Source organism: Gavia stellata, unplaced genomic scaffold, assembly GCF_030936135.1.
Source record: "Gavia stellata isolate bGavSte3 unplaced genomic scaffold, bGavSte3.hap2 HAP2_SCAFFOLD_44, whole genome shotgun sequence".
Classification (NCBI taxonomy): domain Eukaryota; kingdom Metazoa; phylum Chordata; class Aves; order Gaviiformes; family Gaviidae; genus Gavia; species Gavia stellata.
Window position 1 is genome coordinate 1,015,912 of NW_026777121.1, and position 26,216 is coordinate 1,042,127.

The 26,216-nt window shown below is 46.5% G+C and overlaps 1 pseudogene; it reads right to left on the reverse strand.

The window, feature by feature from the left end:
• Positions 1-153: 153 nt before the first annotated feature.
• Positions 154-24,933, reverse strand: LOC132321709 (transcription factor E2F3-like; annotated as a pseudogene).
• Positions 24,934-26,216: the final 1,283 nt, after the last annotated feature.

A 26,216-nucleotide genomic window follows, 5' to 3' on the forward strand; every position in this document is an offset into this window, starting at 1 on the left:
TTAAGGACATAAGTATTTGACCTCAGAATGAGACATATACAGAGCTCAAAATGAGCATTATGACAGCAATTTAAACATTCCCACAAGGAGCTGAAGAATCCCATTTCACGCTTTTGCATTACTTCATCTTTACGTTCACTGCAGGGACAATCCATGTTGTGACACTCAAAAGACATGCATTCTCTGCAGAAGGCACGACCTGAAATACTATTATAAAATTGTTATTTAGGACTAAACCAGTTCATTGAGCCCTCCTCCGTAAGCCCCCTTGTCAGGGGAAGCAGAGACTGGGGGAGTGTGAAGACAAAACATTTACGGTCGCCTGCTTGCGCTTGCTGACTCACAAGGCACTGGAGCTCAGGGGCAAGGAGAAGGCCTTGCTGTAAAAGCCTTCCCTTGTTCTTTATAGTATTTCAGGGAGTACTTAATTAAAAGATCAGCACTGTTCGAGAGCCTAGTTTATTTAATAATGCTATTTGACAGTAAGTAGGGGACAACTCGGAATGATGGCAGGTTTGTTCATTCCGTTAAAACCACGATTTAGATACGGACAGCGTTTAAGACAATCAGCTGTTAGAAATTCATCCACCAATGAAGGAAGCTTCTCTAAATCGTAAGCATCAAAGAGGTCACTGATGCCTTCTTCATCCCCAAGGCTCAGCAAATAATCTTCCTGAAGCAGAGGAGGCAGCAAATTCACAAAGGGTCCTTCAAAGTTTGGGGGAATTTGGTCCTCGGTCTGCTGGAGAAGGTTGGCTGGAGAAGCCAACGGAGAGATTGTTGCCCTATTTACTGAGCAGTCACCTTGTCCTGAGTTAGCAGAAGCCGCTTCTGGAAGAGGAGGGAGAGAAAAAAATAAAGAAGACCTGTTTAATCTCATTAGAAATACTAGACACTGATCAAACAAAGTAACCACTGTGTAAAGGGCCTTTCATAAAGGATCATTTCAACAAAAAATGGCCTCCATATAATTTCTAGCTTGTTTTTGATATGTTACAAAGGGCTGCTCAAAAATAGGCATGTTGCTATCCCCTCTGACTTTTCTACTAAAAAATTATTTTACAAGGTTCAAACAACTACTGGGGGAAAAAAACCAAATCAAGCGTAGTGAGAGGAGATGCCCATTTTTCGGTGCAACTCATAGTCAAAGTGCAAACTGTCTGGGCAACAGACGTCATCAGTGACACTGCGTAGCTGCATGTACCCTTACACAGAGATTTCTGCCTCTGGCGTTGAGGCGAATCGTTGCTGCTCCCGTCTTGAAAACGCAAAAGGAACAAAACTGTTTGTTTCTTCAGTATTGCACAAACTTAGTTCCCATAGTTCCATCGGATATGCAAATATGAAACTTATTTTTCTTCTGCATCAGTTGTTTAAACATATTTCCCCCTCTCTCAACCAGACAGGCAGAGTGGAAAACGGGTACCTTAGCTTTTCGCTTTCTAGAAAAATAAAGCCAAAAAATCAGAGCTGGATATCTGAAGTTTAAAATGAAATCTTGAATGAGAGCACAAAGGAATGCCGTTAGTATCACAAAGAAATATTTTTACCTTTGGAAATGGTTTTGGAAATATTTCCGTTGTGGTCCGGACTATAGGCTTTCATTGGACTGAGGGCATCGTTTTCCTCTGGGCACAGGTAAACTTCAATAGGTCCTTGAGTACTAGAGAAACGTATCAATGCACGCTGCTAACAAAAGAAACCTCAGTAAGGTGTTACACCAATGAACACGACAGAACATTGATGACGCCGAGTAAATTCTTGTTGGGGTGCGAGTGGTGGAATACATCGTTTACAAATCAAAAGAACCTGAAATCCCCCATGGATTTTTTTGAAGATGTGAAAGGCTTGGCTGATGTCTCTTGTAGACTGGAGAGAACATAAAAGCTTTTCCCCCTGTCTGTAGGAGAGACACCGCAGAAGCCCACCGTTTTATGTGTTGTATCATAACCAGAGAGGTATGAAGGATTGAACTCCTAACATTTTCTTACAACCATAATAACCTGGAGTGCTCTGATGTCATGGGACTATGGGATGCAAGTCACAGGTTTTGTTACTATTCATAACAACATTATTGGATGTATTTGTGTAAATGTTTCTGCTTTTAAACAATGCCAAAACATCCTTCTCGCTCATCCAAAGACCTTCAGCACTAATTCCCACTGATCTCAAGTAGGTGTATGTAAGTCCCCCTGTTTATCAGGAAAGTTTTTCCAAATAACAAAAGAAGAAAAAAGATGCCATTTTCTTCACCCAAACTTGTTGATGTAAGTCTTTCTGCCCCCTCAAGGCAGCAGCTCTAATTTTGATGGTGTTTCTGAATAACACCATCTCCGAATTAATCTCAAGAAATATTTTTTTCTTAACTTTCACACACTGATGCAGTACAAGAAGATGACATATATAGACAGAAAACCTGCAAAGTTGCTCGTGGTCTTATGAAAGAAAATGATAAACGACTCCAGTTAAAAATAAACCTGCTCCAGCTGTATTACATTAATAGTTTTAAAAAGCAGGAGTACGGGCATGATATACCTCTTTGCAGACTTCTTTCAAACACATTTTATTGTGCCCTTTGACAAAAAATTCCTCGTGTTATTTGCGTTCTGACAGTTACACAGCGTAGGAGACAGCATTTACAAATACAGAGAGCAACAACCGAACAGGGATACCCCAGGGCACAGAAAACAGTGAAGAGTACTCAGGGCAACGCTATAGATAGTTAGAAAAAAGGAGATGGGAAGAGCAGGAGTTGGGGAAGGTACTGTTGAGTGACTGAGGTGTGCAAAAAAAGACACTGAGATGTAACTGCAAATGAGAGAAAGAAATAGGACTTGTACTGCCTGAAGCTGAAAATTAAATGAGGAAGTTGGGTATAGGGGATAAGGGAGGTCTAGGCGCTAGTTTTAATGATTGTGTGCATCTCCCTCTACCCGCCTGTTTTCCCTGAATTAAAGAATCAAAGCGTAATGCCTAGAGGAAAGAAACAGGAAAGCAAGCAACGATAACAGTATAGATTTATGGATACTGATAAAAGACATCCCTTCCTCACTGCAGCAAAATGATTTATTCTTCCGAAACCTGCACCTAGGTTCAAAGGGGAAATGAAGGACACAGGCAGGGGAAAAAAAGGATGGAAACCATAATGGGCCTAAGCAAGTAGAGAATAATCTTAGGGAAAGAAGCGACAAGGAATCCGGAGTCTGGTCCTGCCTGCCCGGCAGCAGCCGGTCCTGGGTGCGGTGGAACCAGCCCAGCGGTAGGGATGCAGGAGTAACACAGAGGTATGAAGGCAGCACGGGGCTTTCTGGGGTTTAGCCCTATGTCTCATTGCTCCCTGAGAGAAGAAATCAGGTACATTTTTGAATCTCTAAAGCAGTGGCTCGTGCAAATTATTCGCCTTTGCACAACATACTCGGCTCTGTCATAACAACCGGGAATTGTAAAGCAGCGCACTTTTGCCCCCAAGAGAGAAAATCCCAGGAGCAGCTGAACCATGTGGTTCATAAACCATGAGAGGAATGAAGAAAAGTAAAGCTACTTCCTGAGGATATCTTCAAAGAAAAGCCACCTGAAGCATTTTTTTCTGTGACTGTGACATCAGCTAAGGGAAGGGAGAAGCAGCTGAGCTACCCTAGACATCTGCCTGAGGTAAGGAAAAGAAACAGAGTGAGGATGAAAGAATGAGAGCCAGACATCTCATATACAAAAGCTGGCACTCAGAGAGAGAGAGGCTGTGGCTTGAGTAGCAAGGGGCAACAGAAAAGGGACACAGATCACAGAATCACTAAGGTTGGAAAAGACCTGTAAGATCATCAAGTCCAACCATCACCCCAACACCACCATGCCCACTAAACCATGTCCCGCAATGCCACGTCCACACGTTCCTTGAACCCCTCCAGTGATGGTGACTCCACCACCTCCCTGGGCAGCCTGTTCCAGTGCTTCACCACTCTCTCAGGAAAGAAAGTTTTCCTAATATCCAATCTAAACCTCCCCTGGCACAAGTTGTGGCCATTTCCTCTTGTCCTATCGCTTGCCACTTGGGATGAACACAGACAGCTTCAGAAACAGAAGTACTTTTCATTAAATGGGAAAGGAAATCCCCATCCCCTACAGACTTCACGATAGCAAACAAAAAGTGCACTAGCAGAATGTACAATGTTTTACACAGATGTGTAAAATCAGTGTCAATGAAGCAAAGATGATGATGGAAGAAGGAAGGGCAAGAATGGATTCTAGGAGTAAAACACACATTTCTACAATAACTAACACTTCAGAAAAGAAAATCCTACATGAAAACATATGTCTCAATAAATTAGGATATCAATAATATGAGTCATCAAGACGCTTAAGGCATTGAGTTGGCCATGAATTTTATAACTAAAACTACACAAAGCAAAAAAAAAAAAAAAAAAAGAAGAGCTGAGTTTCTTAAGAGAGAGATTTGACATGGTTGCAAACAGGAAATTTCAACTGTCAAGGAAGAGCTGCTCTTCTCATAAAGTATGGCAAAAGAGAATAACCTGTAAATAGTGTGGATTCCTCTGAAGGAACGCTGGAATTGAGGGAAAAGGAACGAATAATGATCGCTTTGTATAAAACGGTTTTTAAGATTCCCCTTCCTTTTTAAAAAAAAACACTTCCAAAGTTCATAAGACAGATGAATATAGGACTGTATGCCAATTATAATCCAACCTGGGCATCAGTTACCACAGTAAGACTCAACACACTTGCTCCATCTATAGAAAAATGATCTATAACCTGGCAGGAAAAGCCAGGTTCTCCTTACCTCCACTGGGTCAGGCACTTCAAGTCTTGTTTCTGGAGGAGCTTTCACAACTATAACAGTTTGGTCTTTAAGGCCACTAATTTTTCAAATATCTTGATACGTCACATAAGCTAATGTAATCACGGTTAAGGAATTTTCCAACCCAGTTGATAATATATTCAGACTATTAGAAGAGGCATAATTCCTTCAATTATTCGTCCATTTTCTCATGGCTACGTTGCTTTCAGCCCAAAGTTTTCTGTTCTCTACACTGGAATCACAATTGCAGTGAAACGGTGTGAGAATTTCCCTTTGATCTAACAGCTGGGGCCACTACAGAGTGACAAAAGGGATTCTCCATGCCGAGTCCTCTCTCTTCTCCTTTCCACGCGTAAAGCTACTTAAGCTAAAGCTCAACAACCCGCAATTACTCGCAGACTGTGCGAAGCAAAATTTTTTTACACGCTTGCTGTGAAATGGCAGAGAACTGGAAATCACAGAAAAAATGTAAAGGAATTTACAGATGCGCATACACAATATATTTTTGAAGTCATCGATAAAATGATAATGTCCATTTTCATTTGAGGCTTTTTTGGTAAACATTTATATATTCAGATATTTATTTATTCATTTGTATTATATGAAATTATTTCAAAAAACTACTTAAACAACTACTTTGAACAACTTGACAGTGCAGAAAGTTGGTTTCTGCATAAGCACGGAATGAATCTGAACATTCTGCTGTTCAACATGAATTTGTCCAAATCAACGTGAGCGTTTTGGTGGGTTTTGGCACGGTGGTGCCTCACTTACTGACCTGCGTAACCGAGGTGTCACAGAGCTTTTGGTCGCAAACTGTGAAACGGCCGCGATCACAGGCAAGCGCTTCCAGGTCTTTGGTTTCGTCATCCGTGAGGTATCTAGCACAGTATTTATGCCATAGAAATAAAGAGCCTAATTTATTATTCTACCTTCGGGGGGTGTAAATGTGAACAATTTTGGTAAATGTCTGCTGTTACCATACAGTGAGACAAACTGCCCAAGCTCAAAACGCCAATACATCTCACAGAATCACAAAATCACAGAATCACTAAGGTTGGAAAAGACCTGTAAGATCATCAAGTCCAACCATCACCCCAACACCACCATGCCTACTAAACCATGTCCCGCAATGCCACGTCCACACGTTCCTTGAACCCCTCCAGTGATGGTGACTCCACCACCTCCCTGGGCAGCCTGTTCCAGTGCTTCCCCACTCTCTAAGTAAAGAAATTTTTCCTAATACCCAGCCTAAACCTTCCCTGGTGCAACTTGAGGCCATTTCCTCTTGTCCTGTCACTAGTCACTTGGGCGAAGAGACCAACACCCACCTCACTGCAACCCCCTTTCAGGTAGTTTTTAAAGAGCGATAAGGTCTCCCCTGAGCCTCCTCTTCTCCAGACTGAACAACCCCAGCTCCCTCAGCCGCTCCTCACAAGACTTGTGCTCCCGAACCCTCACCAGCATCGTCACCCTTCTCTGGACACGCTCCAGCACCTCAATGTCCTTCTTGTAGTGAGGGGCCCAAAACTGAACACAGCATTCGAGCGCCGAGTCCAGGGGCACGATCACCTCCCTACTCCTGCTGGCCACACTGTTTCTGATACCTGTAGCATTGCATGGGGTTGTTGTGACCCAAGTGCAGGACCCAGCACTTGGCCTTGTTGAACCTCATACAATTGGCCTCGGCCTATCCATCCAGCCTGTCCAGATCCCTCTGCAGAGCCTTCCTACCCTCAAGCAGATCAACACTCCCACCCAACTTGGTGTCGTCTGCAAACTTGCTGAGGGTGTACTCGATCCTCTCGTCCAGATCATTGATAAAGATATTAGACAAGACCGGTCCCAAAACTGAGCCCTGGGGCACTCCGCTTGTGACCAGCCACCAACTGGATTTCGCTCCATTCACCACGACATTCTGGGCTTGGCCATCCAGCCAGTTTTTTACCCAGCGAAGAGTGCACCTGTCTGAGCCATGACTTGCCTGCTTCTCCAGGAGAATACTGTGGGAGACAGTGTCGAAGGCTTTACTGAAGTCCAGGTAGACAACATCGACAGCCTTTCCCTCATCCACGAGGCGGGTCACCTGGTCATAGAAGGAGATCAGGTTGGCCAAGCAGGACCTGCCTCTCATGAACCCGTGCTGGCTGGGCCTGATCCCTTGCTTGTCCTGCGCGTGCCCTGTGAGCGCCCTCAGGATGAACGTCTCCATAATCTTCCCCGGCACCGAGGTCACGCTGACAGGCCTGTAGCTCCCCAGATCCTCCTTCCGGCCCTTCTTGTAGATGGGTGTCACATTGGCAAGCCTCTCACACCTGACTTGGACCAAACGCAAAGCAACAGGTCAGGGGGCTAAACGACAGGTCAGCTCTCAGGCAAATGGCTTTTATTGAGGCTTCTACCACTCCTTTAGTAAGGTTTACTAAGGTTGGCAAAGGCAGAGTACAAATTACAGCAACAGTGGCTGCCACTGTATGAACAACGGAAAGGGTTGCATGGTTTTCAAATAGAACGACAATCTTCACTGCTGTAGCTCAAAGCTGGGCATATCCCAAAACATTCAAGGTAGCGATCAGTTACTGTCTGATTCTATTTAGGAGGAGGAGGAGGAAGCACACAGTCAGGGCAGAAACGCTGTTTTGGCACTATCTAATCACAAGGGAAAAGAAAACCATTTTCAAAAGCAGAAACTTCGCCTTCAGAGATGGAGCAAAGGAAGAGGCTTCCCAGCTCCCTGAGTCTTCAGCAGGTCACCTCACATCAGACCTCAGTGAGGCGAGTGAACGACCATACTGGGATGCGCTCGGATTCGTCCCCAGGTGTCACACATCCACATTCCTTCCTCAATAACCACTAGTATTATCAGTAACCTTAGAGCCACAGAAGGATTTGGGGAATACGCTCTCCTACATCCAAAAGCACGAGGCCAAGACGCTGCTAATGCTGATCCCTCCTCGCCCATCCCCAAGGGAGCCATCAACTGCAGGGCAGGGATCTCTACCACCGCAAACAGCGCTAGAAAAACAGAGAAGTATAATGCTCGGTTTTGCTTTGCTCTAAATCTCTTGTGGATGAAGGCAGTGCTGACCCTACTCCCTATGCCACTCAGTGGTCTTGCTTTCATACGCATTTTGAGATGCAAGCACAACCAAAAGACAGTATTTACATTGTTCACATTACTTTTTACTGATGCTCCTGTAGTTATTTCCTATCCTTCAAAACAGAGAATAAGTCCACCTTATTAGATGCTCTTTAAAAACTACTGACCATTAAAAGTAATAAAAGTTTTCAGCATTTTCAGCATTTAATAAAATGCTCTCTTCTGTTGCCAGCAGGTGGGAAATCTAGTGAAAATGAGAACTGGTTACTTACAAGGGGTATTAGCAGCCAAAAGACCAGAAACCTTATGAACCTTATGCAGTTGAGCATTGCTATTCCATTAAATAATTAAGTCTGAAATAGACATTTTGAGAGCTCATAAAACCTTTATCTATGATATTCCACTATAGCTTCTCTAACCAGAGGAATCTAAAAATTTGTTGCAAGTTTCAGACTAAACTGACTCCCAACTTTATTTTCCTCTCTGTGTCTGGAATTTATATACGCAGCAGTTTAATGTAAAAATAAAAAAAAATATTAAGTAAGGAGTACACACACACACAAGTCTTCGTTACCTTAGCAAAGACTTTGTCTGCATGCCTTTATAATTTCTGCACACATAAAAATGGGGTTTGCTCTGGGCTCAAAAGAATCGAAAGAGCACAGGTTTTGGATGTTGTCACTCATTAATCAGCTAAATTCTTGGTTCTGCTCTATGTGACCATGGATGTTAATGGGCTCCTTCATACACCACCTTTTTCTCCATTTTTTTTTTTTTTTTTGACATTCCAGAAGCATTACAGGTGCAAGTGGCTTAAGTAACTTTTATATAGAACTACATTAAAACCCATTATCCAACTTCTGGAAATTTCTGATGTTTCATATCATATTACTTAGTGGAATTCTCTTTGTGTTACAGAGCACAGCAAGACTGACCACCGCTGAGGTTTCGAAAAAAAGGATATCTCTGATTCCCCGAGTCCTCTGTTAGCAGCTTGAGGTCCAGGGTGCAGCTTTGGATCAGCTCATCCAGTTTCTTCTCTTCCTGAGTCAGTTCGGTCACCTCCTTCGTGAGGCCTTGACACTGGGCCAGCATGCCACCGTCCTCCGACAGACGGCAGCCCCTACGGATACAGAGGGGGAAGACGCCCTTTCAGCATTTGTAAAACTTGACCCTGTGCTATGGCAAAGGGAAGAGGCAGCCTTTTACAGTGCAGATCAAGTCCTCATCTCCTTCTCCCTAAACCTGCCCATAGTGAGTCAACATCAACTACGCTTCCCAGAAAAAGCATCTTTTTATCATGCCAACACATTTTGGAACTACCACCAAGAGGGAAAAGCCAAATATTTCTAAGCTCTTCCAAAATCTTGCTTCTAACTCACCTCTCCTCTAACCACACCCTGAAAAAGACTGAGGATGGCAGTAGGTAGAGATGTGTACCTAGAACTTACGCCGCTTGCAAAAGCAAATGACTTAATGCAGTATTCAGACAAAATGCTGCTTTCTAGTTTCCCTGACAAATGCTGTTTATACACTGAAAACCTGTCTAACAGAAAAAGAAAGCTTTATCCTGATAGAAGGCGTTTTGGATCATTGCTTGGGGCAAAGTGTTAGAATGGAAGGTGGGAGAAGAAAAATACTGCTGCTCTGTGACAGTGAAATCAGCCAGCAGGAAAGGAAAAGGATAATGAATACTCACATCCATTGTATGTTGGTTTTGGATTTTTTCTTAATGAGATGGATGCCTTCCAGTCCATTGGTGATGTCGTAAATCCTCCTTTTTTGCACCTTGAGGACCTCTGCCGCTCTGTTCAAATCTAAGACCCCATCAGGAGATTGGCTCAGCAACTGAATGAACTTCTTTGTTAGAAGGGCAAGTGATGTATCATACCAAGTCTTTTCTGAAGGAGATTTTGGAGCTTGGCAAGAAAAGAGAAAAAAAAAACCAAAACAGATAAATCAGTTTTCTCATTTTGGTTCCGAAAGCAGCATCCAGAAATGAAAGGATACATATTACAGATATTTCTTTCATTTTTACTACAGAAATCTCTCAAACCTCTGCATTAAGACACAACTTACCACTGGGTATTTATTTGCATTTCAAGCTGCACTTTTCCAAAAGTCACAGGTACATGAGCAAATACATACATTTTTTTAAATGCAAATCTTTCCATTAGTCTGATGGATACATATATGCAATATTCTACTTAGGTTTTCACTATGTGAATTCTTAAGAGTATTTTTAGTATCTATTTATTCTGGCAGCAATACCAAAAATTCCCCTATGACTCTCCTCCATCAGGCTGATAGCCAGCTTTCATCAGGGTTTGATTTTCCCCTCTTGTAAGACAAGTGTTTCACATGCAATTAAGCAGGACTTGGGTGTACTTCAGTGGGTGAACACAACGACAGATTCCATCAGCGCCAGACTCCACGGCACGGCGTACAGAAAACTCAAGTGAATTAGAGGAGATTGACGCAAGACACAATTTATAATCATCATTTCCCCATAACCAAACAATGCTCAAACTGGGCAAGGGGATCCACTTCTTTTAAATTAGAAGTCAGCAAACGGCTTGGATCTTACTAGACAACGCGCTCTTTTCACGCACAAATGTAGCAATAGATGAGCTTTTAAGAGTTTAAATATGGAGATGAGAATAATTTCTAATTCTAAATGTTTGAGGACTTTGTGTCAAGGGAAATGAGCCAGCCATTATTAGAAGTCTGCTGGGCTGGTACATCTCAAACCTTTCATTTGCTTCAAGTATTACGCAGGATGGATCTTAGGCTGATCTGGTGGTCATTTTCATGTTTTCAAGGTTCAGGTCCCCCACTTGATTGCAGAAGTCAGTCAAAACTGAAATCCTACCCGAAAGTGAACCTTTAGGCTACCCTGAAACATTTTGAAGGATATGATGGCTTTTCAGTGAAAACCAATTCATTGCCTCTTTGCAAAGAGAACCTGCTGTATCTCATTCTTTGGTAGCTTCAGGGCTTGTCTGCATGGGGAACTGGAGGAAAATTCCTATCAATTAGGCGACATTCTGGATTTAGACCAGCATGATTTTTGTTTGTTTGTTTTAATTTGGGGTTTGGAAAAGAATGAGAGGGTCAGAGTGAGAAGGGCAAGAGGCTACTTGACCCCCAGCTAAACGGGGATGTGCTCCTGGTCATGCAGCAAGGGGGTTCTCTCTACGGCCTTAGCAACACTGCAGCAGCATCCTATGCACCGAATGGGACTGAACTTCTGCGAGAACGCACTTCGATTTAAAACGGACTTCATTTAGCTTAACGAAGTTTAGTTTAATGAAGACAACTGTGCTTGTTTAACTTGTCCGCATTAAGTTCGTCTCTTCAGCTAATTTCACTTTTCCCATCTGCCTCAGCAGAAACAAGACTTAGACTGGTGAGGAGGGACAAGTACCCCTCCACACCTCTTGCTCTCCCATCACTACCACTGCTGCCCCAGTCCTCCTCTTTCCCCATTCCCCTCCCTCTGCAAGCCTAACTCTCCTGCTGAAATCCCCCAAACAAGATGGCAAGGCTACACCCCCAGCGCCTGTTGCAAGAAACCTACTGCCCGAGGCAACGCAGGCGTGCAAAAATGAAGACTTGCAGCAACTAAGCAGCGGCAGTAATAATCTAGTCGTACCGCAGGGAGAGAAGGCAGCTCACAAAAAGCAGGCAGCGTGCAATGCTGCTGGGGCACAGCTACCGCTCTTTGCAAATCCCTGCCGGGGGGAATAAGCCCTGCCCATCAGCTGCTGTAACTCCAGCGACGAAGGAGGCGGCTGGCCCGATTAGCCCTGCCTAATAACTGTGCGTTTGAGCCCGTCGCAGTATCTTGATTCCTCAGCATCTACCTCTCCTAAGCATCCCCCGCTTCGTGTCCTTGGGTGAAGAGGAGGCCCTGGATGGCGAGGCTGCAGGCTGCCCGGCGGGCGGAGGGACAGACCTGGCAGCCAGGAGCCTCTGCGGCCTCTCAGCGGCTCTGCACCAACCGATCGACGCACGCCGCAAACCCGTTGCGTGCTGCTGGCTGCGGGGGCGAGGATGTTGCACACACATCCGGGCGAGGACAGTAATAAACACGCGTCTTTAGCTAGGTAACGCAGCCTGTCGTGCTGGTTCACACTGATCTCAAGCTAGTAAAATCAAAAACTCTGTGCCATACAGCGTGTTACCAGTTCCCTTACTTGTTGGACTACCTGGACTTCTTGTCGCAGCTCTTCCTTTCCCCTTTGGAGTCTTTAGTCCTTCAGCCAGATACTGGTGGCCACTTTCTCCTAGCTCCAGCCTTCGTTTCGCCTGTTAAAAAAAAACCCAAACAAATAGTAATTTTTTTTTAATTGATGGGTTGTTAAGAAGTGTATTTCGCTTCACCAAACACAATATTGGGGTTACAGGAAAGGCAGACAGCAGTGAACTTTTCGCAGCAAAGTTCTGTATCAGTACAGGTTCATACCCCATATTCATCACAAGGGAATCTGAGTATTTATGGGAACCCAAAGGCAGGCTTCAATGTTTCACTCTCAGAGGCTAGGTTGATGGTTTTGTTTGGAAAATTTAGCAATTTTTTTTAATTTGAAAAGCTGAGTGACAGTTGTATGACCCGCTTCAGTCCAGTCTGGACCTTTTCAAATACATATGAAAAATGTCTACCTCCACTTGAGTTGAGAATGTTTCGGTTAAGAAAACCAAAGACAAACGCTCAAGCACACAGGTATGCACCCGGAAACCTACATTTCTTCTGAAAAACTCCTTACGTCCATTGAAGTTTGGGCACAGGTAGTATAAGTGCAAGGGGAAGGAAAAATGTAACTTGAAAGGATGGCTTTGAGAGGACGAGTAACTTCCATTACTGTAAGCTTTCCATCAACAACATATGAGACGTAACATCAAGAGCAGCATTGGACAACTGTTCTCCTCTGCTCGTCAAGAATTCTTGTCCTCATTGAAAGCACAACCACTACATTTATTTCATATTAACTAGCACGTTTGCATTAAAGCTGCCTACATAAAAGCAAGGCAGAGCAAAAGTAGTATCAGAAAGATGATGCCTGAAAATCAGCTAAATGTTGCATTCAGCTCAATGGAAAGCTGTGTACACCTTGAATAATAAAAATCATGGATGACACTGTTAAACTGTGCAACACACAAACTGCAACCAAAACCACCACCAATATGAATTTTGTTCCTAGACAGAACCACAATCTACTATCTTTGGAAACAATTCTATACCCTGCCGTGCTACTCGGGTTACTGAAACTAAACCTATCCTAACAATAGCAAGGACATTACCTGGGAAGACACAGGAAAAAGAAGAAAAAGAAGTTTTATGTCTAATGAAGTTTAGCCAAATAACTGTTTCCCAAGAATGTTGTTTATTCAATTAGGTAGAATAATTCAGAGTATTTTATTTGCTTGCTCTTTAGACTTGCCCCAAAGGGTTGGATCATATTCAGCTCCTCAGTGAGCCAAGATAAAATAATACATTCCGCCATGGAGTTGTAGACAGATATTTCCATATTGTGGATTTAGCTTGTGTGTTTTACTTAGGGTCTGTGACCAAGAGAAGGCTCTAAATAAATTAATTTATATGCGTTATTTATGGATAGCTCGCTAACATCTTTGTACTGGACTCCGTTTGCAAACCTCAAACTTATTAAAAGGCAAGTTAAAGCACATGAAACGTGTACAAGCCCTCGGTGTAATAGCATGTACAGAGTGCTCAAGCCACTCTTCTCTTTATTTTGTGCGAAGGGGCAAGGCACTAATTCCTCTGTGACAGAGCAAAACTGAACTAACTGCATCCTTCTAACCAGCGCAGGCACCGGGCTCCGGGCAGCCCATGGGTGGCAGCTTCTCACGGCGCACAACACCTCTGCTCCGCTCCCCGAGGCATCGGCTCCACCATCCAAGGACACAGATTTTAAAAAGGTCGGCTGTTAACAAAAACGTCCAGCTAATATGTTTAGCCAACGTAATTGGATTAAATTACGATTACAGCTATTCCAGACGGAGAAATACATTTCACACTTTTTTTAAAGTAAGTGTTTTTCCACCCTGAACACTGTAAGAGCAAAGGCAGGAGGGGTGAAAAGGGAACAATCCAGGGCATGGGAAGACTAGGCCAAAGGGATACAAGTAAAGATAAAAGAGAATCTCAAAACCAGGTGTGAGAAGGAGGGGAAATGCTAAAGACTTAAAATCCAGAGATTTGCAGCAGCTCTCTCCATCAGAAGAGAAACTCCGGTTTGGACTACACATCAACACTTTTTGTCTCAACTTGTTTGCAAGACACAACCCAACGGTATTTCACCCCTGCTTTTGTCGTTAAACACTTACAACTTTCTCCCGTGAACTTCAAATAATCAGGTTTGGTAGTGAGAGAAGACAAGCAGCACCCTTCAGCTGCGCGCAGCTGCCCAAGCCTGTCCGAGTGTGTCGGGCTGTTACAAACAACCCGCTCTCGCCGGTCTCGCCGGCACGCCGTAGCTACGGGCAGCGCCCGACTAGCGAGCGCCTTCTGCAAAAATACCGAACGGCAGAGACAGCACTACAGGATAGTTATTTTGTAGGGCACAAAGCATATGGAAAACCTGAGAGAGAGATACAGGGCAAAATATTTTAGAAGAGTTTGAAAGAGCTTGGTGAAGTTACCGAGAGGCGATTTTAGCAAACCCCCGGGGATGTTTAATTTCTGGCCAGATGCTACAGGTCACTCAGCAAGTGCCTTCTTCCCCTTCCTGTTTTACAAACTTCATAACAAGATGCAGGATTGAAGTGGCATATTCTCTAATTTCTTCTTCCCCGACTTACAGACCAAAGATTTTCTAGTGCCTTTTTCTTTGCACTGGAGATCCTGGCTGACTCACAGTTTCTCCCTCCCAACTCCAACATTGTTCATAGTGCTTTCTGATATCAGGCTTCCATTGAGAAGTCTCAAGATCTGTGTTCAGCAATCAGCAGAATCGGTAACCCTTTTAAAAAAAAAATATCTTGATTTGCCTAACTTATTTCTGCTGCAGGACTATATTAATTATTTGCAGTATATGTACAAATTTTGTATTGTCTTGACTTACATTGTTTGATCAAGCATAGCATGCAGAATCTCTGACACGGTACGTGGGACCTGCTAAGAACTAGCAAGCCAAAGGACACCAGCACTAAGCGTCCCAACGATAGGGAAAGATAGAAAGCGTAGGGACTAAGAACTCAGCAACATGAAACTTGAGTGCAATAACTGGAAGTCAGGTTCCTCAGGGGGATTGTGAAAGGATCATAAAGCACATGGGGCACTGAGACAGTGGAGCCACAAATCTCTACCTCCAGCAAGAGCCGTAAAAGTAACAGGAAAGCATCCTATTGATCCGGACCAGACACCTTACTAACCCCTTGGTTGAGACCTAAAATGTTTGGCATCAACTGTTTTGACTTCATATTCTCTTTCAATACTACAAACAACTGCTGGTCTAAATACAACTATGGATCCACTGTGCAGTGCAGACCACTAAAACCAGGGGGCCCCTCGACTCCTATGTAGTTATGCTCTTTTAGATTCAAGCCCCTTCTAAAAAAAAAAAAAAAAAAAAAACAAACCACGAAACCCAGGTAGCTACCACAATTAACATCAGAGGCAAATCCACAAGAATGTCTTCATAAGAACACTTGTGTCTATAGGAAAATAGAACCTACTAGGATAAGGATAATATGTCTAAATACCAGGTGTATTCGTTAGGAAGTATCTTCTTTCCATTCTTTCCATTCTTTTTCACTTGTTTTTGACCTTGTGTTTCAAGATGTTCTCTAACATTTCCCCCCTTTGAGACTTCTGGATATACTTTTTAATTCCCATAAGCCTCAATCTCCCTTTACTTAGGTTCCACAACTTAGACAGCAGGTGGTGGCATTTGTCACTTTTCTAATTAGGCCTTTTCACACATTCTCAAATCTATCCCATCTTCTTACAACCTGGAAAAGAAACAGAAATAGATAATATTTCAATTTTAACCCGATTACACAATAACACAGCCTTAAGAGTCCTGTTGAAATGGTTCTCTTCTTGTTGTTGTCAAACTCTGACAGAGGAGTTGGTTAACTCAGGCATAGTAGATCCAGGACCTTTACAGTAGTTGAGACATGAGTTCAGTCTGTGTTCTGGTGTTATCATTATATCAATTCAGCAATGTAGTTAGGGCATAGATGATCACAGTTTAAGGTTTGGTAACTTCCCTTTCTGATAAGGTTTATCCAAAAGGGTTTGTCTTACAGCTAAATTGTTTAAATCTTTGGTATCAATCCCCTCTTTTGAAGTAGTTAGATTTTCTTACCACTTCCATATATTATTCCTGTAAAACATCACTGCCACTTGTGGAATAATTGCTGGAGGTAACTTAGAAATTAAATTTATATTGAAGGTACAGCACTGAAGAAATCTTCAGGGTGAGTGTGGCGAATGTGCAAGGAATCCATCCCACAGAAGCTCCCTAGGCAACCTTGGATGTTGGCAACACCAGGGGAGTTTGGTGTGCTGACTCTAAGAGAAACTGCACGGAGGGTGGAGTGGAGTGGAGGCACCGCCGCCAGGCTCTGGGATAAGACGGGAACTGGAAGGTACTATGGAACTGACAAGCCGCATATTTCCTACTCTAAGCCGCCTATTGAGCTAACAATCTATCACTTTTTGACAAAATACTATCTTTGGGTGAACTTTGCTCATTATAATCTCATTATAATACCAAAACACCACACCTCCATCCCAAAGCTACCCACCTCCCAGATGCGACCACCCCTCGCTGAGCTTGTGCTCTGGATTTTTCTCAGTCTATATCTTCAAAAGCAGAACGAGAAACTTTTACACCAATTGCAATTGCTAGTGCCTATCAAGCCGGCACGATTAACCCCTCTTCTTCACGGTCTCCCTGATTGTCTCAAGATGTGTGTAGCAAATTCTCAAGATGGCTTACAAGCTGCTCGCACAGATGCTGATCACAGTCATAGTCAAGGTTGGCACACCCCCATACCCACCCTGAGCAAATGTGTACAAGAAATAGATAGGTACAGACGCCGAATGGACTGGCTCAGTTTGTCCAGCGGAAAGCCCCCAGATGATGCTCGGCAAGTTCGCCAAGTACACACCCAAACCCCTAAATCCAATGGGAGGTTCAAACCTGATAAGGAATCAGGCACAATAAAATCGAGCCTGTCAGAAATATCTATACCCTTACCCCCCTCTAAAATCACCAATGTTCGGCAATATTCGTTGCCAGCAACAGCCCTTACAGGGATTGACGGGGTGGTGACGGAATTGGAGAAAAGAGGCATCATTGAAAGGACTCATTCCTCTTACAATTCACTGGTGTGGCCAGTAAAGAAACCAAGCGGGCAGTGGCGTTTTACAGCAGATTATCAGCAGTTAAATGCTGATACTGCACCTTTAACTGTTCCAGACATTCCCCCCGCTACTGCTCACAACGCTTTGGCTAAGGTCCTAGCAGAGATTCCTGTTCCACCTGACAGCACGGCATATAACAAATCAGGAAAGGTACACCAGATTAACACCTGGTGGATCTCGCCCTCTTTTAACCCTGCCGGTCGAATATGACCGAGCACGCTTTTGTTTTCCTGTGTTCACAGGGATCCTGAATGAACTGCGCATGAACAGATGAATTAAAGGACCACTGAAGATAATCTTAAAACACAATTAATGACTTAAATTAAAACTAAAACTAAATTAATTAATTAATGAATTAAAATTAAAAACATTTATGCTGACTCTTCCAGACCGGAAAACTCTTAATACTGAGTGTTACAAAATAACCGAACCAAATTCAGGTTGCTGGTATAATTTCACCTTCACCAAACCTATAATTGTATACTGTATTTGGGGCTACAGAGGCACAGAATTATTATTTGAATTTATGATTGATGCAGCAACATCTGTGCCACTTGCAAAGGATAAGAAACTGCTGTCCCCAGAAACCTCTGAAAATGTACCAACTTGGCCTCCTGTTAGTCTAACTCCTTACATCTTCAACACCGGTCCTTACATAATTAAAAATACCGGTCAACAACAAGCGTTGCTTAATCTGTCATATTCCCTCAAACGTGTGGAATTAGCAATGCAGACTAATATCCCTGCAATTAAACCTACCTGTTCACCATTCCCGAGTACATCTCATGCAGGATGGTCAGCATGGTTATGTGGATGGACTCTCATCTCTCCAAAACGACCAAAGAGAGATGTGACTGGTGTCTTGGGAACAGGACTGGGAGTCCTAAACAGCATAGATGCTGAGGTACTTGCCAGTAAACCGGCCACAGTAACCAGTGATCTAAATAAATGGAAACACCCTTTACGATCTTCTCTTTCAGCTCTGGGAACTAACCAATGGCTCTTATCGGATATATTGCCTCAGTGGGGAGAGGTAAATGAGAAGGACCACCAGTGAATTACAGATGCACTTGATGTGGCCCAAAATAATGTTTCTCTGGCCCCTAGTTGTATCCAAGCACAGCTGTGGATGCCATCAATGGCAGCTGCAATTATACAGGAAGGTGAGGACGGCACCTTACCTACTGAAATTCAGAAGATAATTTGGGATGATGCAATTGAATTCGAAAAGAAATTCCAAACCTGGCGGTACTTGGTTAATTTCACTTATGACCCCACTGACAGTAAAGCCACGGCTTTTGTTTGATCCATGTACAATGCTTCGGTATATACCATAGACCCAGTCGTTGCACTGGGACTGCATCAACATGGACCTATACTCTATCCTATAGAGCACAGAGTATGGGCCCAGCAGAATGGAAGTAAATGGCAAACTGTTGATGATGATGCATGTACTGTGCGAGCACAACAAGGGTTCGTTTGTGAAAGTAATACCATCAAAGCCCAAGACATTTGTCTCGACACAGAACCAAACATTTGTCATTTTGAGATACATCCTGGTGAAACCCTGGAAACTATCCGTATCTATGTTGGAAATGGATGTGTTTGTATGAGAACCCTTTGCAATTCTATACTTGCAGATGACACGACTATAGAGACAAGCGATCGCTCTAACCTTTGTGTTTGTGACTTTCCTAACATCAGAGGATGTGACTTCAATTATTCAGCTCCTGTCACAACTCATCAATTGCTCCAATCCAGCTATGCCTTATTTCAAGATCTACTGTCTGCTCCTATCAGAATGAATCTTACATTAGTGAAGAAACTCCAACAACGTGAGGATCTGAAGCAGCTGTTGAAGCAGGTTCAAGAAAATGGACTAAAGACTCTAATTACTGTCCATCACGATGCAGAGGAGATGCACCGAGTGTTGGAAAGAGTTAAAAGAGACGGAGAACATGAATGGTGGGAAACTCTCTTTGGATGGTCGCCAACTGCCACAGGAATCCTCCACAAAATACTTCACCCTGTTGTTGTTTTATTAATACTCACTATATTGTGCTTTATTGTGATGCTCATTCTCTATGTTAAACTCTGGATTCTGATGAAACGCTTAGCTCACCTAGTATCCCCACAAGATGCATACATACTTGATAATCCTCACCACAAGAACACATGTGACATTCCCACTTCCTTCTAAATATTGTGAAGCTTGAGTGACTATAGTCACGGGGTGGATTATGTGGAATAATTGCTGGAGGTAACTTAGAAATTAAATTTATATTGAAGGTACAGCACTGAAGAAATCTTCAGGGTGAGTGTGGCGAATGTGCAAGGAATCCATCCCACAGAAGCTCCCTAGGCAACCTTGGATGTTGGCAACACCAGGGGAGTTTGGTGTGCTGACTCTAAGAGAAACTGCACGGAGGGTGGAGTGGAGTGGAGACACCGCCGCCAGGCTCTGGGATAAGACGGGAACTGGAAGGTACTATGGAACTGACAAGCTGCATATTTCCTACCCTGAGCTGCATATTTACCACCCCGAGCCAACAGTCTGTCATTTTTTGTCAAAATACTATCTTTGGGTGAACTTTGCTCATTATAATCTCATTATAATACCAAAACACCACACCTCCATCCCAAAGCTACCCACCTCCCAGGTGCGACCACCCCTCGCTGAGCTTGCGCTCTGGATTTTTCTCAGTCTATACCTTTAAAAGCAGAACGAGAAACTTTTACACCAATTGCAAGAGAAGTATGTATGACTAGAGTCACTCAAGCTCCACCTGTGAGGACAGATAATATAAAAATGGCTTAAGAGAGGAGGGATGCCAGGGAAGATACCATCGCAGACCGCCTCTGACACCTGGGATCAGAGCCTCTCTTCCCCCCCACAGGGACGCCTTTGGGTAAGGTTCGAACACTTGGTTACACCGAGTGCTTCCCCGGGCAACTTAGAAGTCTCTATAGAGTTGCTTTATAACTTAACGCGTTTGTCGCCAGGCTATAGTGCTCATATTCTTGGTATTTGCACATGCTTTGCAGGCAGTAATTTTATCACCGGCAGCCCAAAAGAACTTGTGTATCTATTGCTTCAATAAACTGCACTATTCGTTAATCTAGCCGTGACAGTTCTCACTGAATGCCACCAAATCCCTTAAGTGTGGCCGTGCTAGTTCATGGAACGCGACTAGACTGAAAGTGTATGGTGTTATGAGTGTATGCGTAATCGTGAGAGTTCAACACATTGAACGCGACCGGATTTGTAACACAGAGAGTAGGGCATCACTCAGAATCTAAGCCTAGCTGCCCCCAGCCCCTCTGATACCTGAGGACAAGCTGGAACGCACGGGGGTTTATTTTCTTCCAAATCGCCTTGCCCTTTAATGCGACACCAGGTTGTAAGAAGATGGGATAAATTGGAGAATGTGTGACAAGGCCCAGTTAGAAAAGTGACAAATGCCACCACCTTCTGTCTAAGTGGTGGAACCTAAGTAAAGGGAGATTGAGACTTATGGTGTCGCGTTAAAGGAATGCAGTTTCGAAATTTGTCTGTCAGAGTCCCAGGACTTTCACTGACCCATTTATCAGAGCCCCAGCAAGAGGACTTGCACTGAGCAGATGCACAAAAATTGAAATTAGTTATTTTATTGAAAGCGACAGAAACAGATTCGAGATTGCCGTTGATAAATTCACCAACTACAACAGTGCTACTAATTAAGGGTAATATTGCTAGCAGACTTGATAGTAATACAAGAACCCGGGGATAACTGTCACCCAGAGGTGAGAGGCGCAGCGCTTACCCAGAGAGGCGTCCCTGCCTGGGGTGGAGGAAGAGAACACAGCCCCTCGACTGGTCCGTCAGGTATTGAGGTTCTTCTCTCCCACCTTAACAATCATTTTCTCTGCCTTTTATCCCCATAACTACGAGGTTCCCCCCCCCCCATATGTGACGTGTAGCATGATTTGGGTGGAGAGACGAGTGCTATAGTCATATATGTTTAGCATGACCTCTATAATCTTCATTAGCATATGCAGGCTGTGAGTTGTAATATGCATTTAATCGGTAATGAGGCAAAGGTCAGTTATCGGACACGAAACCTTTTCAAAGAAACAAAGGACCTCTCACATTCCTGTTGTTTTACTGTCTTTGCTGACCATAAGCAGGGCTGTCCTGCCTCCACAGGACCCCCTCCTTATCTGCATCCTGTGTTAGCTGGGTGAGTCTCCACTCCCCCGGGTCGCACAAGAGATAGCAAGGGCAGTCTTAACAGCTCTTTTTGCACAGGAATCCCACCTCATTATCCAAATTCCACAGGAGGCTGCTAGGAAGCGGTGGCACAAGCCCAGCCTTCTCCCAGTGCCTTAAATATTAGCAAGGGAAGTAAGTTCCACTAAAATCCGTGGCTGGATGTCAAACTACTTACCCAGTGGTTGGCACAGACCTTGGGTCTTTCCAGCTCTGTATCTCCTCTTGCTCGTGAACTAGTCCAGCTTCAAGCTCAAGAGCAACTTGCCCGCGCAGCCAGTGCTCCCACCAGTAGCTGGCCCTAGACACTTGGTGTCTCCAACCGCTGGGTCCCTGTGACCAGAGTTCCCTTCTGCCATTGCTAGCAGCCAGGCCCCTGGACCCACCCCCCACCCCCCCACTGGGTACAGAGTGAGGCCACACAGAAAAGGATTTGGGAGCGCTCTCAGAAAGAAGGTAGGGCGGACTGTGGGGATTAGGCGCTGGGCTGAGTCAAAGAAGCAAACAAGTTGGCTTATGTGCGCCTAGCTCCTTGATTCCCCACCCCCACCCCCTTCCCTCCATTTTCCGTGCTTATACATCCCCCTCATCTTCCTCAACGCCTCTTTCTCTGCCCTTGTCTCCTCCCAAACAAGGGACCTAGCCCCTTGCTTCTTTTTCCCCCCTTGCTCCCAGGTTTGCTACATCTGTGAACGGATTTAGTGTTGCAGGTGCTCTTAGCTAGGTCACCTTGGACTTCCACGGCATTACTGATGGGGTTTCCTGGGTACTGCTGGCTCTGCCAGATTCCTCTCCCCAAAATGAGCCCAACTCTCCCTTCAGTTATCTGTGAAGTGGGGCCACCTCTCCCATCAATCCCCCTCAACTACCCGTGAAATCTGGCTCTTCCTCATGGCACTGTAACTCCTGTCAGCTGCTCAGTCTGTTCGCTACGGTCAGCAATTTCTCTTGTCACGCTCAGGTGTTTCGCACAGGCCGTTCAGTGAGCTAAGGCTTACGCCAGGCCCTAGTCGGCAGCTTGTGTGCCTTAATGCACACCCCCAAAGTCGTCTGCATGTCCCATCATTTTTTCCCTATCCTCGTTCTAGCCACAGTGTGCCAGTCTTCTCATCTCACGCTGGCTCTGAGAACCCTCCTCTCTGACCAGGCACGGTTTCAGCCCTTTTGAGTGGCTCTTTCCCTTTGTGCCCTACTTGACTGCCTGCGGCCTCGTTTTGCAGGCGCCGGGCGTGGAAGTCCTTGCCTTGCCCAGGAGACTGAATCGGACTGAAGCACGGTTAGCTGTGAAAATTGGCAATTTTATTGGAAGAACTGAGTCAGCTTCAGCCCTTCAGCACTGCCAAGGAAATGGCGGTGGTACGCTGCCGGCTGCGCTGGATCCTGTCCATCCTGCTGCTCAGGCCTTTGTCCCCCTTAGGAACTGCAGGAGCTCCTGCACCCGAGTAAAGAATTGCACCAGCCTCTGGACTGGAAATGGGCAGGGTGTAAACGTGCCCGATTGCGTTGGTCTCGGTCTTGGCCTCTGAAAGGGGCTTGAGGTGAAGCCTGGCTGTGGCGTTGGAGTAGCCGATACTGCTGGGCGCAGTCCCATCTGTGCCAGGATCCAGTCGTAAAAGTGCTGCGTGGAGGTGTAGACTCCGGGCCGTCTTGCTCTCGCGCAGCCTTTCCCCCAGCTGGTGACTCCAACGAGCCAGAAGTAGTCTGCATTGTTATCTTTGCAGACGAGAGGACCACCGCTGTCGCCCTGCAGTGGAGGAGAGAGGACAAAGGTCTTGTTGGGTGGCCTCCGTCAGCACTACGGCTGGCTCCTTCTCTCTCACAGCACCTGCCAGAGCTGTGCTCTGCGGCACAGAAAGGCCCCGCTCAGGTGCCGGGGCCTACAGGAGCTTGTGTGGGAGGGGGTGGTGGGCCTGTAAGGTAGGGCTCTCTCTCCTCTCTGCACAGCGATCCTTCTTCACGTGTGGAACGCACATGCTCCAGGCTTGGGATGTGGAGGTGCGTGCTGCCAAGAGCACTGGATGGGCTTTGTGGGCAGAGTCGCAGGCCTCTGGGGCAAGGGGGGCACTGGGCAAGGAGCTGCAGGTGGGGAAGGGGAGGTGAGCCCCAGCAGCGGTGGGGACCCAGCGGTGGGAGGGTGACTTGCCAGGCAAAGCACGCGCTGGGGTCTGCGTGGGACGGTTGTGAGAGGGCTGCCTGTGCTGCTGGGGCTTGACTCGTAGCACGCTCCTACCTGGCAGGTGTCGATGCCACCCTGCGCGTAGCCAGCACACAGGTTGTGGGTGTGGATGGCCCCTCTGTACCACCCGCTGCTGTTACAGAGGTTGACATCAATGAGGCGGACCTTGGCCTCCTGCAGGACATCAGTTGATCCTCCAGCTGCGAGCACAGAGAGGAATTAACACCAGGCAGCTCGTTGCCATTTCTCCTCCCCTGTGTGGGTGAAGCCCTTCCCTAGGGCTTGGCTTTGCACCTTGAAGGCACTGTACCGGTGGTCCCCGTGTGCCTCCCTTTGGGGAATGGCTCAGGCCCATCTCTCTAGAGGCATGCGTCCCCGCAGCCTGACTCTGGCTTTCGCCTCTGCTCTCAGGAAGCCCAACCCGTCTCCCCTGCGTGCCAAGCTTGCGCTCAGGACACGAGTACTTTTTGGGAACTCACATCTTGCAGTCGTGGAACCCCAGCCGCTGGCGTAGCAGGTTGTCAGCTCTGACACTCTCAGCGAGGCGTCGGGCACACAGGCAAGCTGGATGGAGTAGCTGCACTGCACAGGCTGGTCCAGTTCCAGCAGGGCGATGTCGTTCCTCTGCGTGATGTTACTGTAGTGCTCGTGAACCAGTAGCCGCTTGATATGGCGCACTTGGGCCTCAGGGCCCAGCTGAGTCAACTGGGTGGCCCCGACCACCACGCGCCACATGGTGATGTGCCTGGAAGGCAGAGGGAGAGAGGGGTCAGAGGGAGCGGAGCCATGTGCTGCAGCAGCCCAGCAGTTCCCTGCCTTCTGCTCCGCAAGGGAGAGAGGCAAGCAGCGCTAGGGAGGGGGCGAGTGCCCTGGCACGCCTTAGGCACAAGGAATGTTGAGCTGGAGGCTGCTAGGAAGCAGTGGCACAAGCCCAGCCTTCTCCTGAGCAGTCTCTCAGCTGGGCTCTGCAGTACCCAGGCACTGGGCGGACTGCAAGGAGACGGGATGGCAGTAGCACGCGGTGCTGCGGACAGGGCACCTGCTAGTGTTGTGGGGATATCCGCGTTCCCTGGTCCTCCCCTTACCTGGCCTCAATGAAGCAGTGGGCTGCTGTGAGGACCCACTGTGGGCTGATGAGGGACCCTCCGCATGTATGCCCCGTGCCTGTTTTCCAGGGATCCTGGATGCTGACGATCCAGGGCCAGGCCCCTGGCTGGGCATCTGTGCCACCCACGACGCGCGACACGCCGTGCTGAGAAGCCATGGGCCGGAGCCCACAGGTCCCTCTGGAAACAGAAACTCCTCGTTACTGTCCTGCTCGAGGGCTTGCTGCTCTTCAGGCTACGAGTCAGCTGTCTTCCCTCTCCACAAGGCGTTGCGTGGACAGCAAGGCCAGGGAACCCCGTGGGGCGTGCGTGCATCCGCCCCCGTTTCTGTTTTATCCCCGCAGGCCAGTTGTGCCAGCAGCGTGGGTGCTGGCAAGGAACTGAAGTTCCCAGGTGGGGTTCAGGAAGCTGTGGTGTGGCCACGGGGGACAAGCGGGCACCCTCCAGTGAAGCCCATAAGGGTTGCCCAAGCTCCCTGCCGGAGCCTTGGGCCACTTACTTACCCACAGGTGTCCCACGTGCCGTGCGCAGGCCCGCACAGGGCCAGCAGGACGAGGAGGCGGAGCAAATTCATCGCTGCCAGCAACACGTGGCAGCTGCAAGCACGGAGAGCTCGTCGCCACCAGCGCGGCAAACGACGTAGTGCCCGCAGTACTCGCGTTGCCCGCGGTGCCCTTGGTCCCGGGGCTGATGTCACAGAGTCGCTGGTTCCGGGTGCTGGGCGTGGTGGCCTCTCGGGGCAGGGGGGGCAACATGGGGGGGTTCCAAGCAGGAGGGGAGGCAGAAGCTGGCATCGGACGCCCCCGACAGTCGCTCCCCCCCCACCCAGCACTGAATGCTGTGCTTGTGGGATGAAGGCGTGCAGGCCCCGTGGCAGGCAGCAGCGCCTGCCTCCGAGCACTGCCTGCTAACAGCTGGCAGGAAAAAACCAAGTGGGGCATCATAGCCTCTTTGGGAAGTTCACTGCCACCCTGCTCCCTGCAGCCGTTTGCCACCAGCTCCTTCCCAAAAAGCATACACCAGAGAACAGAACTGCTCCAGGCAGTAGGCACATGTCTGGGCATTGAAGAGCCAATCTGGTTATAGCCGCGGCAGGCAAGCAGTGATGTGCAAGCCAACTAAGGCAGGCGTACCCAAGCAGTGTCAGCCTTCCGGCACAAAGCCCCGTGAAACGCAGACGCAGCACAGGCCATCCTGGCTACGTTCAGCCACAGCAACAGCCTCTGGCAGGCTTCCTGTCCTTGCTGTCTATGAGTTACGTTGCTGTTCTGGGCCAACACCGACAAGGGCAGTTGTGGCCCCTGGTACGCGTGGCCAAGGACACGCAATTTTAGGCTCTAGCCAGAGAAGGATGCTCCCGCTCTCAGCACCACAC